This window comes from Lissotriton helveticus, chromosome 3_1 (genome assembly GCF_964261635.1).
Source record: "Lissotriton helveticus chromosome 3_1, aLisHel1.1, whole genome shotgun sequence".
In the NCBI taxonomy this organism is placed as follows: domain Eukaryota; kingdom Metazoa; phylum Chordata; class Amphibia; order Caudata; family Salamandridae; genus Lissotriton; species Lissotriton helveticus.
The window spans coordinates 18,977,191-18,990,250 of record NC_136061.1 but is presented as its reverse complement, the minus strand read 5'-3'; the positions used below and the strand labels follow the sequence as shown (position 1 = coordinate 18,990,250).

The 13,060-nt window shown below is 44.8% G+C and overlaps 1 protein-coding gene across 2 annotated transcripts in view; it reads left to right on the top strand.

Moving 5' to 3' along the window:
* Positions 1 to 13,060, top strand: part of LOC144822040 (scavenger receptor cysteine-rich domain-containing group B protein-like) — a 346,782-nt gene that overhangs the window by 245,252 nt on the left and 88,470 nt on the right. The window lies entirely within an intron of this gene.

Genomic DNA, 13,060 nt, shown 5'->3' with positions numbered 1-13,060 from the left:
ATGAGGGATGACATCCGAACTCAACTAGGTGGGTTAGAGACTTTATTTGTTGAACAATATGTTTACTTCATAGCGTATCTGAGTATTGAACCTTGGTTTTTACGGTCATTATACCGTCTCTGAGCGTCACATTGTTTATGTTCCCCTTTATCAAATTCTCTACATGTCCCTTATCCTCCGTCTATATTAATTTTTCCATTCCTTTCGGGTTTCAATAGCAGTTCCACTGATCCACACCTGGTACAGCATTGGAACTTGGCCTACTTTGCTACTTGAATTGGTGAGCATGTTCTCTCTCCTCACAGCAGTACTATGACACATGTGGTCAAAATATGTTTTTCACGCTTGTCAATTTCTTTAAGACTGACCCGGGAACTATATGGTGTACGTTATAGTTCATTTCTGGGTTCGGCCTCTAGGTATAATGTGTCAGAGTAACCTCTTCAGGGAGTTTAAGACACATTATGTATCAACGTATATATTTTCTCTACATAGATACATGGTCCTTTCGTGTCCGGAATAAAGTCTCCTGCCCGGTGACGCTCAATAGCGTTAAGGAATTCTTCACAATACGTCTCATCCATATATTGGGAGATCTTGACGTGGAGGTCATAATCCATATATACTACGCTTGGTAGCCTCATTTGTCACCAGGCTTGTTTCTCTAGGTGAGTGTGAGGTATTACCACTTTTGCAATCTGTGTTTGGTTATTTTTGATGCTCCCTTGCAGTTAGACCCTCTTTATGTAATATTAATGAATATGATTGAGCAATATGTTCTTTTGGGTGGCCATAAACAGATTGGGCCCCGTAATAAGAATGGTCCAAAGGAAAGGGGATGAGAATTCTATGAGTTTTTCTCCCACGTCTCCCAATAACTGTGGTCTATATATTTTTTTTATTCATTTTCTCATTTTCTTGACCTTTTGACTTTTCTACTTCTACTATTATGTATCTTCCCTTTCTCTCTTGTTCTCTAGCTTATAGATATCTCTCTCTAACTAGTAACTTTGAGATATCACAATATGATTGTTACTTTTTCTCTCTTTCTTCCTTTCCTCCTTTCTTCAGGGATTCCTATCTCGGTTTAATCATATGGATACTGTTTGTACAATAATGTAATATCAGACGTTTTTCAGATTTGTATATATATTTTTTTGTCTATGTAAATATTTTGTATATATTTGTGTATATATATATATGACTGTGTTATGTCTTTGTATGTCCATATACTGAGTGTTTTTATCTGTGCTCTTACAGCCCTGACGAAGTTCGTACGGAACGAAACGCGTTGGCTGATGGCCTTTTTAAAGATTGAAAATAATAAAGGACTTTTTTGAAAAATTCAACAGCCTGTTTGGACTACTAAATTTTGGTGCACCATCCTCTGCTTTAAAAATTTGATTTCTGTCTTGACAGTGGAGCTACTTGTGGCCAGCTCCGGATGTTAATGTGCACAACGTCATACTGACTTCCCAAATATTGAAATTTATAGTGCGAAACCTCGGTCAGCCACAGTTGCTTTGTTAATTTTGATCATTTTTTTAATGTGCTGTTGGAGCAGACCTCTTAGTGATTGCTCTGAGGCCAAGTACGCATTCCACAGGTGTTGCTGTGGGTGTTCCCACGGAGCACCCATGGATTTTGATGGTGCCCCAGATTTACAAAATCACGTAAACCTGAGGCAAAGACAAAACCATACTCCTCCAATGAGCAGGCATAATGAGAAGACATTTTTCTGTTACCACTAATTCTTTCCTCTTAACATGTGTGCTGCACTCTACAGCACATATAGAAAAAGGAAAATGCCTCCATGGATTGTTTTTGTGCATGGAAAATCCTACCAACAATGCAGACACCCTTCCACTATAGTTCAAGGGTGTCTGCATTGGGTTGGGAACAGTAATTACACCTGACATCCAAGTGTAAGACATTCAAGGACAAAAACTCAGTCTTGATTTCATTAATGTCATACCCCTCCAGTTTTGTAGACCTCTGGATCGCTGGCAGCGCTGTCTCAATATTCTCCCTTTCCGGGAGGAAAAACAGGACATCATCATTCACATATAATTTTATTTTTCTACTCCCGGAAATGGGGGTGAATACCATTGTGTGGCCAAATATATTGAACCAGGGGTTCTATAAGCAGGGCGAATTGGGTTAGGGATAAGAGGCAGCTATGACATCGTCCCACCACTTTAATTATTTATTATTGTTTGAGCTGACATATTCTCATACAATTTGGCTATCTAACTTGTGAGTCATGTTATGTTATGTTATATTATGTTATAAAAGCTATTATAGCACTCAGCTGCCCCAGCAAAGGGGCGTCCTATTAGAGAAAAAAGGTGTGTTTAATAGCCTTCCTGAACTCCAGCAGACCCTCCAGTCCCCGTATATGGACCGGCATAGAGTTCCACAATTTGGCTGCCTGATAGTGGAAGGAGCGTCCTCCCGCTCGACAACGCTTCACCCGGGGAACAGCGACCAAGTGCTGCCCCAGAGAATGCAGTGCACGGGATGGAACATACGGGGTTAGCAAATTGCAGAGCAGGTTAGGTGTGGCAAGTTTCAAAGTCTTAAAAGAAAGACATTGCGCCTTAAATTATATACACTCCGCCATAGGGAGCCAGTGAAGTCTTCGGATGGTGTGGGCGATAGGACGGAACCGTGGCAGTCCTACTAACAATCTGGCCGCCGTGTTTTGGATACGCTGCATCCGGATGATCTCAGCTTGGTTAGCCCCCAATAACAAGGAACTAGCATAGTCCAGACGCAAAAGAATAGTCGACTGGACTATCAGCTGGTGAGTCCATTGATCAAAGTATTTCAGGATGGGTTTAAGACCTCGTAAAAGGCCGAAACATGTGCCTGCCACTTTTTTGGTGTGAATACAAAAACTAAGGGAGGAGTCCATCCATACCCCCAAGTTCTTGACTTCCTTCTTAGGATCCGGGGCTCATTCAATCCATGTCTGAGCTCCAGTTTCGAATCAAAGGAGTGTTCTGAGCCTCCCACAATCTGGCTATGTTGCGTTTCACCATTATCATACCCAGCGACTCCCATTTTTGCGCTGTAGTGTTATGGTCTGTTAAGGTCTGTTGCTTCCATATGTTCAATAGACATCGTTTAGGTTCTGGTGGTAAAGGGGCACCACCGAGTCGAGTTATTGTAGACATAACCTTCTCGCAGTATGCCGCTATTGCTGGGCATTCCCACATTGTGTGATAAAATGTCCCTATTTCTTCTCATTGGCGGAGGCAATGGGGACTGTCAGTCTTACCTATTTTGCACAGTGTTGGTCTTGTATAGTATATCCTATGGAGCACCTTTAGTTGCACTAAGCTAACTCCTTGCTAATGCCTCCTGCCAGTCCTTCTCCTGTAGGTCTCCCAACTCTTTCTGCCATTTCCCCCGGAGAGACTGTGTGGGGTCAGGGTGATTGTTTATTATTTTACGGTATATTAAGGACGTGGCGTTTTTGATCATATGGTCAGTGAGGAGCCTGTCAGGGAGGGTAGTGTCCGGAGGGATGGCAGCTTCTAAAGCATGCGTGATCTGGAAATAACGGAATCATTCCGTAGGTGCCATCTCGTATTGGTCTTGGAGGTGAGTGAACAGGAGTACTTTCCACTCGTCCCAGAGATCTCTTATCTTTGAAATACCTATAGCGTCCCATTGCTGGAATTCTTTGGAGTTATGCAATGTACCTAACTTTCCCATATCCCACAGGGGTGTTGCCTGCGTGAATACATTGTTCCACCCCATCTTTTTGTTGCACTATATGCCAGAGCTGAATCGTGTGTTTTTTCAGACCCTGTAAGGCCACCTTATGATTAGTGTTGTACAGTATGCGTTATCAAGAGGGAGTGAGAGGACCAGAAAGCTAGTCCTTATCCCTGGGGTTATATATGATTTAATCAAAAGGAGACTAGCTCATGTATTACGAAATTTAAAGGACTCTAGTATGTTTCGTCATGGGGTAGGAACACCTGGTGAGTGTGTTCATGAAGCCCTCACCCACCAACCCAGTTGGTGGCATGTTTCATCATCGGGCCCACCCAGTGACACCTAGCGTGTCCCGGGTGTGCTTCAACGCCTGATTACAGCGGAGCAGGTATGTTGCTGAGTGTGCAGTGAAGAGTGCTATGAAAGTGATGTTAAAACGGCTTGGCAGGGGTCCCAGTACCCAAGGGTAAATTAAACTTTAATACCTGGGCCTCCGTCAGTGGTTAAAAATAAGGCTGTTGGATGTTAGAGGCGAGTTACGACCTCCCACATCCGGTGGTGGGTCAACATGTTTCAGCCAGTGCCTTATGTATATGCTGGCTTTCTTCAGAACCTATATTAAAAGGTGAGTGTAATTAAACTAGTGGGTGTGTAATTCAGACTATGTGTATACACGCCCTAAAGTGTTTATCTATGTGTGAGAGGGGAATTCCCTTCTCAAAACACGCTAGTTTTAGCAGTTTTTGACCTCAAGGTTGAGAGGTGGCAGGGGGTTGACCAGCTTTTCTGGGCAGAGCCTGCTCTGGACCTGTAGTGCCTCCTTCGCATACCGGTGTTGTACAGTGCCATGTTGAGCCCCTCTGGACTCAGGACCAATCTATCAGGCGAAAAGCTGGGTCTGTTTGTTGAACATGAACCCATTGGTTTATTACTGACCTTTGGGATGCCCAGTAGTACATTTGTATATTGGGGGGTACTATGCCTCCATCATACCAGGTCCTGACTAATTTGGTCATTGCTATTCTGGCTGGTTTCCCATTTCACAGACGTTTGGTCACTTCTGTTTCCATTGAGTGAAAATAGGACAGGGGGACTAGGATTGGGGAGTTATGTAAAGCATAGAGGAACCGAGGGAACACCATCTTTTTAAAGAGCGCTGCTCTCCCCAGAGGTGTCTATGGTAAAGCCTGCCAATGCTTTGTGTCTTTTATTAATCTTTTTAGGGGTTCTAATAGGTTTAGAACCATGAATCCCTCTGGATCTGCAGTGACATGAATTCCCATGTATTTGAAATTGTCCTAATCAATTTTAACTGCACATCTCCTAGGCAGTTTCAGCGGTGAGCCTACCACTACATATAGTATTCATTTGGTCCAGTTAATCGTATAACCAGAGTGATTCCCATAGGAGTCACAGATATTCAGAATCTCGTTCAGTGAGCGATCGGGGGATGCCATATACAGGGGATGTCGTCAGCATATAGGGATATGGTTTTTATAATATGGTCATTGCTATTCTGGCTGGTTTCTGATTCCACAGAAGTTTGGTCACTTCTGTTTTGATTGAGAGGAAATAGGACGGAGAGACTAGGAATGGGGTGTTATGTAAAGCATAGAGGAACTGAGGGAGTACCATCATTTTAAAGAGCACTGCTCTCCCCAGAAGTATTTATGGTAAAGCCTACCAATGCTTTGTGTCTTTTATTAATCTTTTTAGGGGTTCCAGTAGGTTTAGAGCCATAAAGTCCTCTGGATCTGCTGTGACGTGAATTCCCAAGTATTTGGAATTGTCCTAAACAATTTAAACTGCTCATCCCTTAGGCAGTTTCAGCGGTGAGCCTACCAATACATATAGTATTGATTTGGTCCATTTACCCGTATAACCAGAGTGATTCCCGTAGGAGTCACAGATATTCAGAATCTCATTCAGTGAACGATCAGGGAATGCCATATACAGGAGGATGTCTTCAGCTTATAGGGATATGCAGTCTTCCCAACCCTTGGTCCAGTGGGGTCCCCGGATGATCGGGTTTCGTCTGATCCATTAGACTAGTAGTTCCAGCACGAGTGCAAACAGGAGCGGTGACAGCAGATAACCCTGTCTGGTGCCGCATACCAGCGGAAACTTCTTTGGATATACAACCATTTGCTACTACCTGTGCAAGAGTGTGTGTGTATAGTAATCTTACCCAGGAGCAAAACTTGGGCCCAAATCCCAGTCGCTCAAGAACCGCAAACATGAAAGGCCATTCAACTGTGTTGAATGCCATGCGGGTGTTTAACGTCAAAATACCTGCCTTTTCCTGTATCGTATGTTTGTGCCCCAGTACGTTATGTAGTCTACGCAGGTTTAGGGCTGTGCTTCTGCCCGGCATGAATCCAGACTGGTCCAGGTGTATTAACTTAGCTAGGCAGGGCGCCAGTCTATTGGCCAATATCTTGGCCAGAATCTTAACTTCAGCAATAATTAGGGAGTTGGGCCGCTTGGAGGTGCTTTCCCGGGCAAGCTTTCTCTGCTTGTGTATAACCACCACTGTGACCGTCTTCTGATCTCTGGGGTGTTGTCCCAATTCTAGGCTTGCTTTGTACACATTTAATAGGTGTGGGGTAATTGCTGTCCCATTTTGTTTATATAATTCTATCGGAATGCTGTTCGGGCCCAGCATATTCTCATATTGTATGTCCCCTATCGCTGTTGTTAGTTCATAGGTGGTGAATTCCGTTTCCAACAACGACGTGTCTTCTTCCGTGAGCCTGGGGAGTTGTATGTCTCGTAGGAACGCTGCTGCGTTCTCCTGTTGAATTGTGGTTGTGGGTGTATAGATGTCTGTATACTGAAGTGCCAACTTGTCTACTATCACTTGGGGTTCTGTTACTATTTTTCCCAGAGGGTTTTGGAGTTCTACGACCCAACGACTTGCTCAATCAAGCTGATCTAGCCACACCAAGAGCTTGCCCGCCTTATCCCCTGTTTCGTAAATTGTGTGAAGCGTAGTTGTTAATTGAGTTTTGGCGTCTTGCCATCAATATACCTTAAATTCTTGTTTTTTTAAGATGAAGCTGGCATGTGTTCGAGTCAGAGGGGTCCTGTGAATGCACTGATTCTAAGTCTTTCAAATTCTGCTCAAGTGTTGATACGAGTCTTACCTTTTCTCTCTTGCGGTTTGTAATGAGGGATATGGCCTGTGAGCTGAGAATGTTTTTTATCTTTCCAATAGTGTAAGGGGAGAAGTAACTGAGGATTTGTTTTCATTGAAATAGTGCTTTGTGGTTACGGTTAGGCCCTTCCTGATCTTTGGATTTTTGAGGTAGCTTGGATATATCAGGAAAATACGATTGTGAGTAGAGGTATGTTGTGTGAATTTCACCATCATATTCGTGTGGTCTGATATTCCCCATGGATCATGTGTCATGTCAATACATTTCCACACGTTGTCCGCCGTTGTAAGTATATAGTCAATCCTAGAGAGACTATTATGTGCACCTGAATGGTGTGTGTATTTTTTGTTTGTGGGAATAGCGAATGTCAAACGACAACCTGGCCGATTGTGTCAAGGAAGTCTGCCAGGGGTTAATGTGTTTGGTGTTGTTGTCAGTGGGGTGTCCTATCTAACATGTTATTGAGAATTGCATTAAGGTCACCTTCAAGTATAAGGTCTCCTTCTGGAAGTCGGAAAAGAATGCGCTCAGCACTGGGAATGCCAGCGAGTGAAGCGCTGGGGGTATATACACAGTCACAATGTTAATCGAACGTCCCTACCATTGACAAGACATGGCCGCGAAATGGCCCTGTTCCTCTGTGTACATGTGTTTGATGATAAGTGGGAATTGTTTCCTAATCAGGATCCCAACCCCTTGAGAACCAGATGAGAATTCGCAGTGGACTATCAATTTAAAGCCCAATCTGTCTAGAGCCTTACAAGCTGTCCCTACCAAGTGGTTTCCTGCAGAAGTACTACCGAAGGTGCTTTTCTTTTCAGATATTGCAATATCAATCCTCTTTTTACTTTGTCTCCAAGGCCATTGACATTCCAAGAGATCAAGGACAAATGTAGTGGATGTATTTCTCCACAATTTTTAACAGAAAATCTCAGCGGACAAGTCTGAACGCCTTCTCTGAGTCCAATAGAATTATTGCAGCATGCATATTATCCGTCGTAACCAGATCGATAATCTTGGCCAAATAATAAGTATTTGCTCTCAGGCTGCAGTCTTTAATACAACCAATTTTTTCAGGGTGAATCAATGATTAGTACAGTTAGATAACAGTTTTATAAACAGCTTACCCATATTTAGAGTGTTATAGGCCTATATGACGATGTGGCTGTCTTATCCTTCCCTTTCTTTAAAAAAATTGCTAAGACTCCTGTCTTGAAAGAGGATGGCACTGAGCCAACAACCAAGAAAGAGTTAAGTTACACAGAGAGGATGATATTACATCTCAAAAATACTTATAAAACTCTACCCAATACCATTTTTGACAATGGCCTCTCGACCCGGTTAGATCTCTTATGGCCCTTTTGACCTCCATTGCTCTAATTGGGCATATTCCTTAACTCCGAAAGGAGCCCTTGCTATAAAAATCGGTCCATGAAGGCCAGATCCCATGTTCCGATGTTCGCCTTGTAAAGAGAGTCATAATAGTTAAAAAATATTTGCCTTATCTTTACATTGTCTCTTTTTATCCCTCCCATTCCTGGATAATTTATGCCTGTGATTTGGTTTCGATCGTTTTTTTCCTTGGCCACCCAACCCAGACAATGACCCATGTTCTCACCCTCTTCCTACACCTGACAATTGCTATCCTGATTATTGAGAAATTCCTTACCCTGAAATAAATCTTTCAGATTCTCTTTCCTTTCCTGCTAGGAATGCTGGGAGCTGGGAGACTGCTTTGCCAAAACTTTGCAATATGCCTGATCAGCCACCCTTTGCAAAATATCCTGTTTTTCAACCAATCAATCAAATAGCATTTGTAAAGCTCACCACTGTCACCCCTCAGGGTATCTGGGCAATCTGTCTCTTTTAAAGAGCCTAGACTTCAGTCTCTTTGTGACGTCTGCCTGCAAGGGGGCTGTATGGAGCTGGAGGTGAAGGCAGCGATGTAGGAGAAGCAGCAGCCACTGCTTCAGCTGCAACGGATGCAGTGAGTATGAGCAAGGGCAAGTGAAGAGGAGTGCAGGTGTCTTGTGAGTTGGTGGAAGTTCAGTCGATGGTTGAGGTAGACTGGTCCCAGGTTGTGGAGAGCTTAGTAGGCATGCATGCAGTTCTTGAAATGGATGGGAGCCAGTGGAAATATCTCAGGTGGGGGTGACTCAGGTTCATTTGGTGAGGTCTAGGATGAGTCTGGCCGCAGAATTTTGTAAACTCAATAGTTTTCTGAGGAGCTGGGTGGAGATGCTGGCATAGAGGTTGTTGCCGTAGTCAAGGTGGCTGGAGATGAGGGCCAGATAGATGGTCTTTCTGGTGTTGGTTGAGATCCATCTGAACATTCTGCAAAGCATGCAAATCAATCAGTAAATCAGGGATTTATAAAGCGCACTACTCACCTGTGAGGGTCTCAAAGAGCTGAGGGAGGGGGAATGGGAGGGGGTGCACATCCGGTTCAGTCGATAAGCCAGTTCTTGAGGTTCTTCCTGAAGGTGTGGAGGGTGGGAGAGTGTTTGATGTTGATGGGGATCTTGTTCCTAGCTTTGGCTGTGACGTAGGACACAGCTCCTCCTCCTGCTCTGGTACGGCGGATGCGGGGGTCTCTGTGAGGGCAAGATCAGCAGGGCAAGGCTTCCTCATAGTACGTGGAAGGAGACTCTCTCATTGAGGTATTTGGGGCAGATGTTGTAGAGGGATTTGCAGGTTTGGGTGAGCAGTTTGAAGGTTGCGCTCTTCTTGACAGGGAGCCAGTGGAGGTCTCGTAGGTGCTGGGTCATGTGTTCGTGATGTGGGGTTCCAAGTACGAGTCTGGCTGTGACGTTCTGGACAGTTTGGAGCTTCTGAAGGAGAGTTCTGTTGATTCCAGTGTAGAGGGCATTGCTGTAGTCCAGTCTACTGGTTATGGGAGCGTGGGGGAAGATTATTCTGCATTCGGGGGGATCCATTTGAAGGTCTTGCAGAGGATCCGGAGGCAGTTGAAACTGGTGGAGGCAACAGAGTTGATCTGGCAGGTCATGGTGAGGGAGAAGTCTTGGATGATGCAGACGTTCTGAGAAGTGGTCTGGTGGGGTGGGCTGGCCCTGAGGGCGCATGGGCCACAGGTGTTGTCCTAGGCGGAGGTGAAAGGTCGGAGGATGGGACCATGGTCTTCTCTGAGTTGAGCTTCAGGCAGATGCTTTTCATCCAGGCGGTGACGTCCCTCATTCCTTGCTGGAAGTAGAGTCTGGTGTCTTCGGGGTTTTTGGTGAGAGAGAGGATGAGCTGGGTTTCGTCGGCGTATGATTCTATGCTGAGCCCTTGCTGTCTGACGATGGCAGCGAGGGAAGCAAAGTAGATGTTGATATGTTATGTATTATTTTGTTCCAAATGTAAAGGGGGAAGTTGTGTTGGGTCTCATGTTTCTTTAACGAATGTGTATTTATTTATAAGTGTAGCACATGCCACCATGACTGATGTTCCATCCTGGAATGGTGGCATGTGGAATGCTTGAGGGTCAGTTACTGTATGCTGTCCTTCTGGCCGGTCGTTTTATTGGATGTTACTTGTCTACAATAAAGAAGATAAATACACTTGGATTCAGCCTCTTCTTTTCATGTTGTTTTAGGGACTTTGTTGAAAACTGAAGAAATTTAGAAAATTATTTCAATCTGTAGATTTGGTGGATACAGAAGTGGTCATGATGTTATTTTGTAGCGCCATGTCAACATCAAGGAATTTCCATACTAATGTTGTGTGTGAATTGGATTCTTTCCTCCATAGTGTTGATTTCAGAAATAGCTTGTAGTAATTTGGGTTGAGACTCTTTTCAGATTAAAAAAGTGTAATCCATGTACCTATGGTAGGTAATCAAATTGTCTTCCCAGGTCTTATTGGATAAAATGTGGTCAAGCTCAAACCGGTGCATAAAGAGATTTGCATACTCAGGAGCTGCGCAATTCCTGATAGCTGTTTATAGTAGTTTTCATACCATATGAAAAAGCTATGATAAACTGTGAAATGTATCAATTCTAGCAGAAATATTTTAAGATCTTCTTCTTTGTTACTGTCGATAAAGATTGATTATAGGTCTTGAAGACCCATGTTGGGGGAATAGAAGTGTATAAGGACTTGACATCTATGGTACATACAATAGGTCGGTCATGTTCTTCAATCTTGATGTTGTTGATTTTGATGAGAAAGTCAGTGGTATCACGTAGGTCCGTGGACATGCTCTGAGCTACAGGTTGGAAGTAATAATCAATGTATTTTCCTAAAGGTTAATGTATAGAATTTCTGGTGCTAACAATTGGTCTGAGTTTTTTTTTAACATTTAAGAACTTTGGGAATCATGTACAGATATGGTGTTTTCACATTGTCTTTTATGAGATGTGCGGTGGGCAGGGGTTGTGGGGGCTCTTGAGTGGGTGTTCCTCATGGTCACTTTGGTGTGTTCATTGGTGGCAGGATTACAGGTTGTGATGGTCTGCTCTTTGTCGGTGGTGGCGAGGGGGGTGGTGTTCGGCGTCTGTTAGCTGAAGTTGTCGTAGAGGGCCTTGATTTTCAAGTGGAAATAGGAGCTGAGATTGTTGCATAGTTCGTGGGATGGTGTGACGTCTATGGCTTCGCTAGGCGGTTTGGTTAGTTGTCGTAAAACTTTGAAGAGCTGCATTGGTGTTGATTTTGTTCTTGAAAGTCCGATTGGTGTTTTGTATGCGCTGGTGGTATTACTTTAATGCACTCCAGTAACTGTTCAGGTCTTCTGTGGTACTCTGGTTTTGCCAAGTTTTCTCAAGGCGTCTGCAGGAGCGACTGTCTTCTTGCAGTTCGGTGTTGGCTTTCAGGGGCCGTAGTTTGCCGGAATAGTAGAGGGGTGCAAGATTGTCGTGCAGCTGAAGGTCCAGCGGTGAAATTCTTTGGCTGCTGAGATGGCGTCGGTTATGGCACAGGGTGGGTCTCGGAGGAGGGTGGTGTTAAGGTGCTCCTCTGTGATCTAGCTCCAGTACCTTTGAGGTGGGCAAGGGGGGGTTTTGGTCTGGTGGGGTGTTGAAGGTGAAATGTACGAAGTGGTCCGTCCAGAGGGGCTGCAAGGTGTGGCTGAAATGGATTTTTGTCCCTCCTACTAAGATGGGGCCAAGGGTGTGTCCTGCTCTGTGCATGTGGGTGGTGACGAGCTGCTGCAGTCTGAGGGTGGAGAGGTTGTCTTCAAGAGTGATTGAATCAGGGTCCCTGAGGTGGAAGTTCAGGTCTCCGAGTAGGATAATGTCCATAGAAGTGATGGCATGGGGTGCAACGAGGTTGGCAATGGTGGTTGCTGCCTGCAAGCACGTTCCAGAGGTTCTTTAGGCGAGGTTGCCGCGTAGCATTGTTCTGAGGTTGGTCTGAATCTGGAAGTGGAGGTGTTTTGTGTTGGAGAGGAGGTCACTTGGCTACAGGTGGAGAGTTGAAGGGAGGTCTTGTGAGCAATTACGAGTCCTCCTCCTGGGCAGTGGGAGCGGTCCCTTCTCTGGATCTTGTATCCATCGGGGAGGGCGGTGACGATGTCTGGGCCAGAGGTGGCATTAGTGCAGGTTTCAGTGAGGAAGGTGATGTCGGGCGAGAGGGTGTTGAGCAGGTCCCTGATCTCGGCGCATGTCTATGTAGAGAGCGTATGTTGAGGAGGATGCACGTCAGGGCTTTGGTGGTGCGGGCATTCAGTGAGCCTTCGGCAGTCGAGGGGGGCCATTGATGGTGAAGGATTGTCAGCAGTGTCTACAGGAGAACTATCCCTAGGTGGCGTTCGGTGTGGCTCTTTGGCAGTGTTTGAAAGCAGGAGCAGGCAACTCTGTTAACTTGTCATTTCATGATCAGTTGGCTGTCAAGGATGATGCCGAAGTTGCGATTGTGGTCGGGTGTTTTGGGTACAGGCCACCAGCTGTAGTCCCATGCGTAGGTGTTCTTCCCGAAGATAAGTACTTCACTTTTGATGGAGTTGAGATGGAGGTAGTTTTATTCCATCCATTTAGCTATGCTGATAATGGCATTGCAGAAGTTGGTTTTGGTGTTGGAGGGGTTCTCAGTGAGAGAGAGGATCAGTTGAGTGTCATCTGCATAGGAGAATATGTTGGGATCTAACAACATCTGCGAGGGAAGTCATGTAGATGTTAAAGAGAGTGGAGCTGAAAGAGGATCCTTGTGGTACACTGTTAAACAGAGTGGGGCTGAGG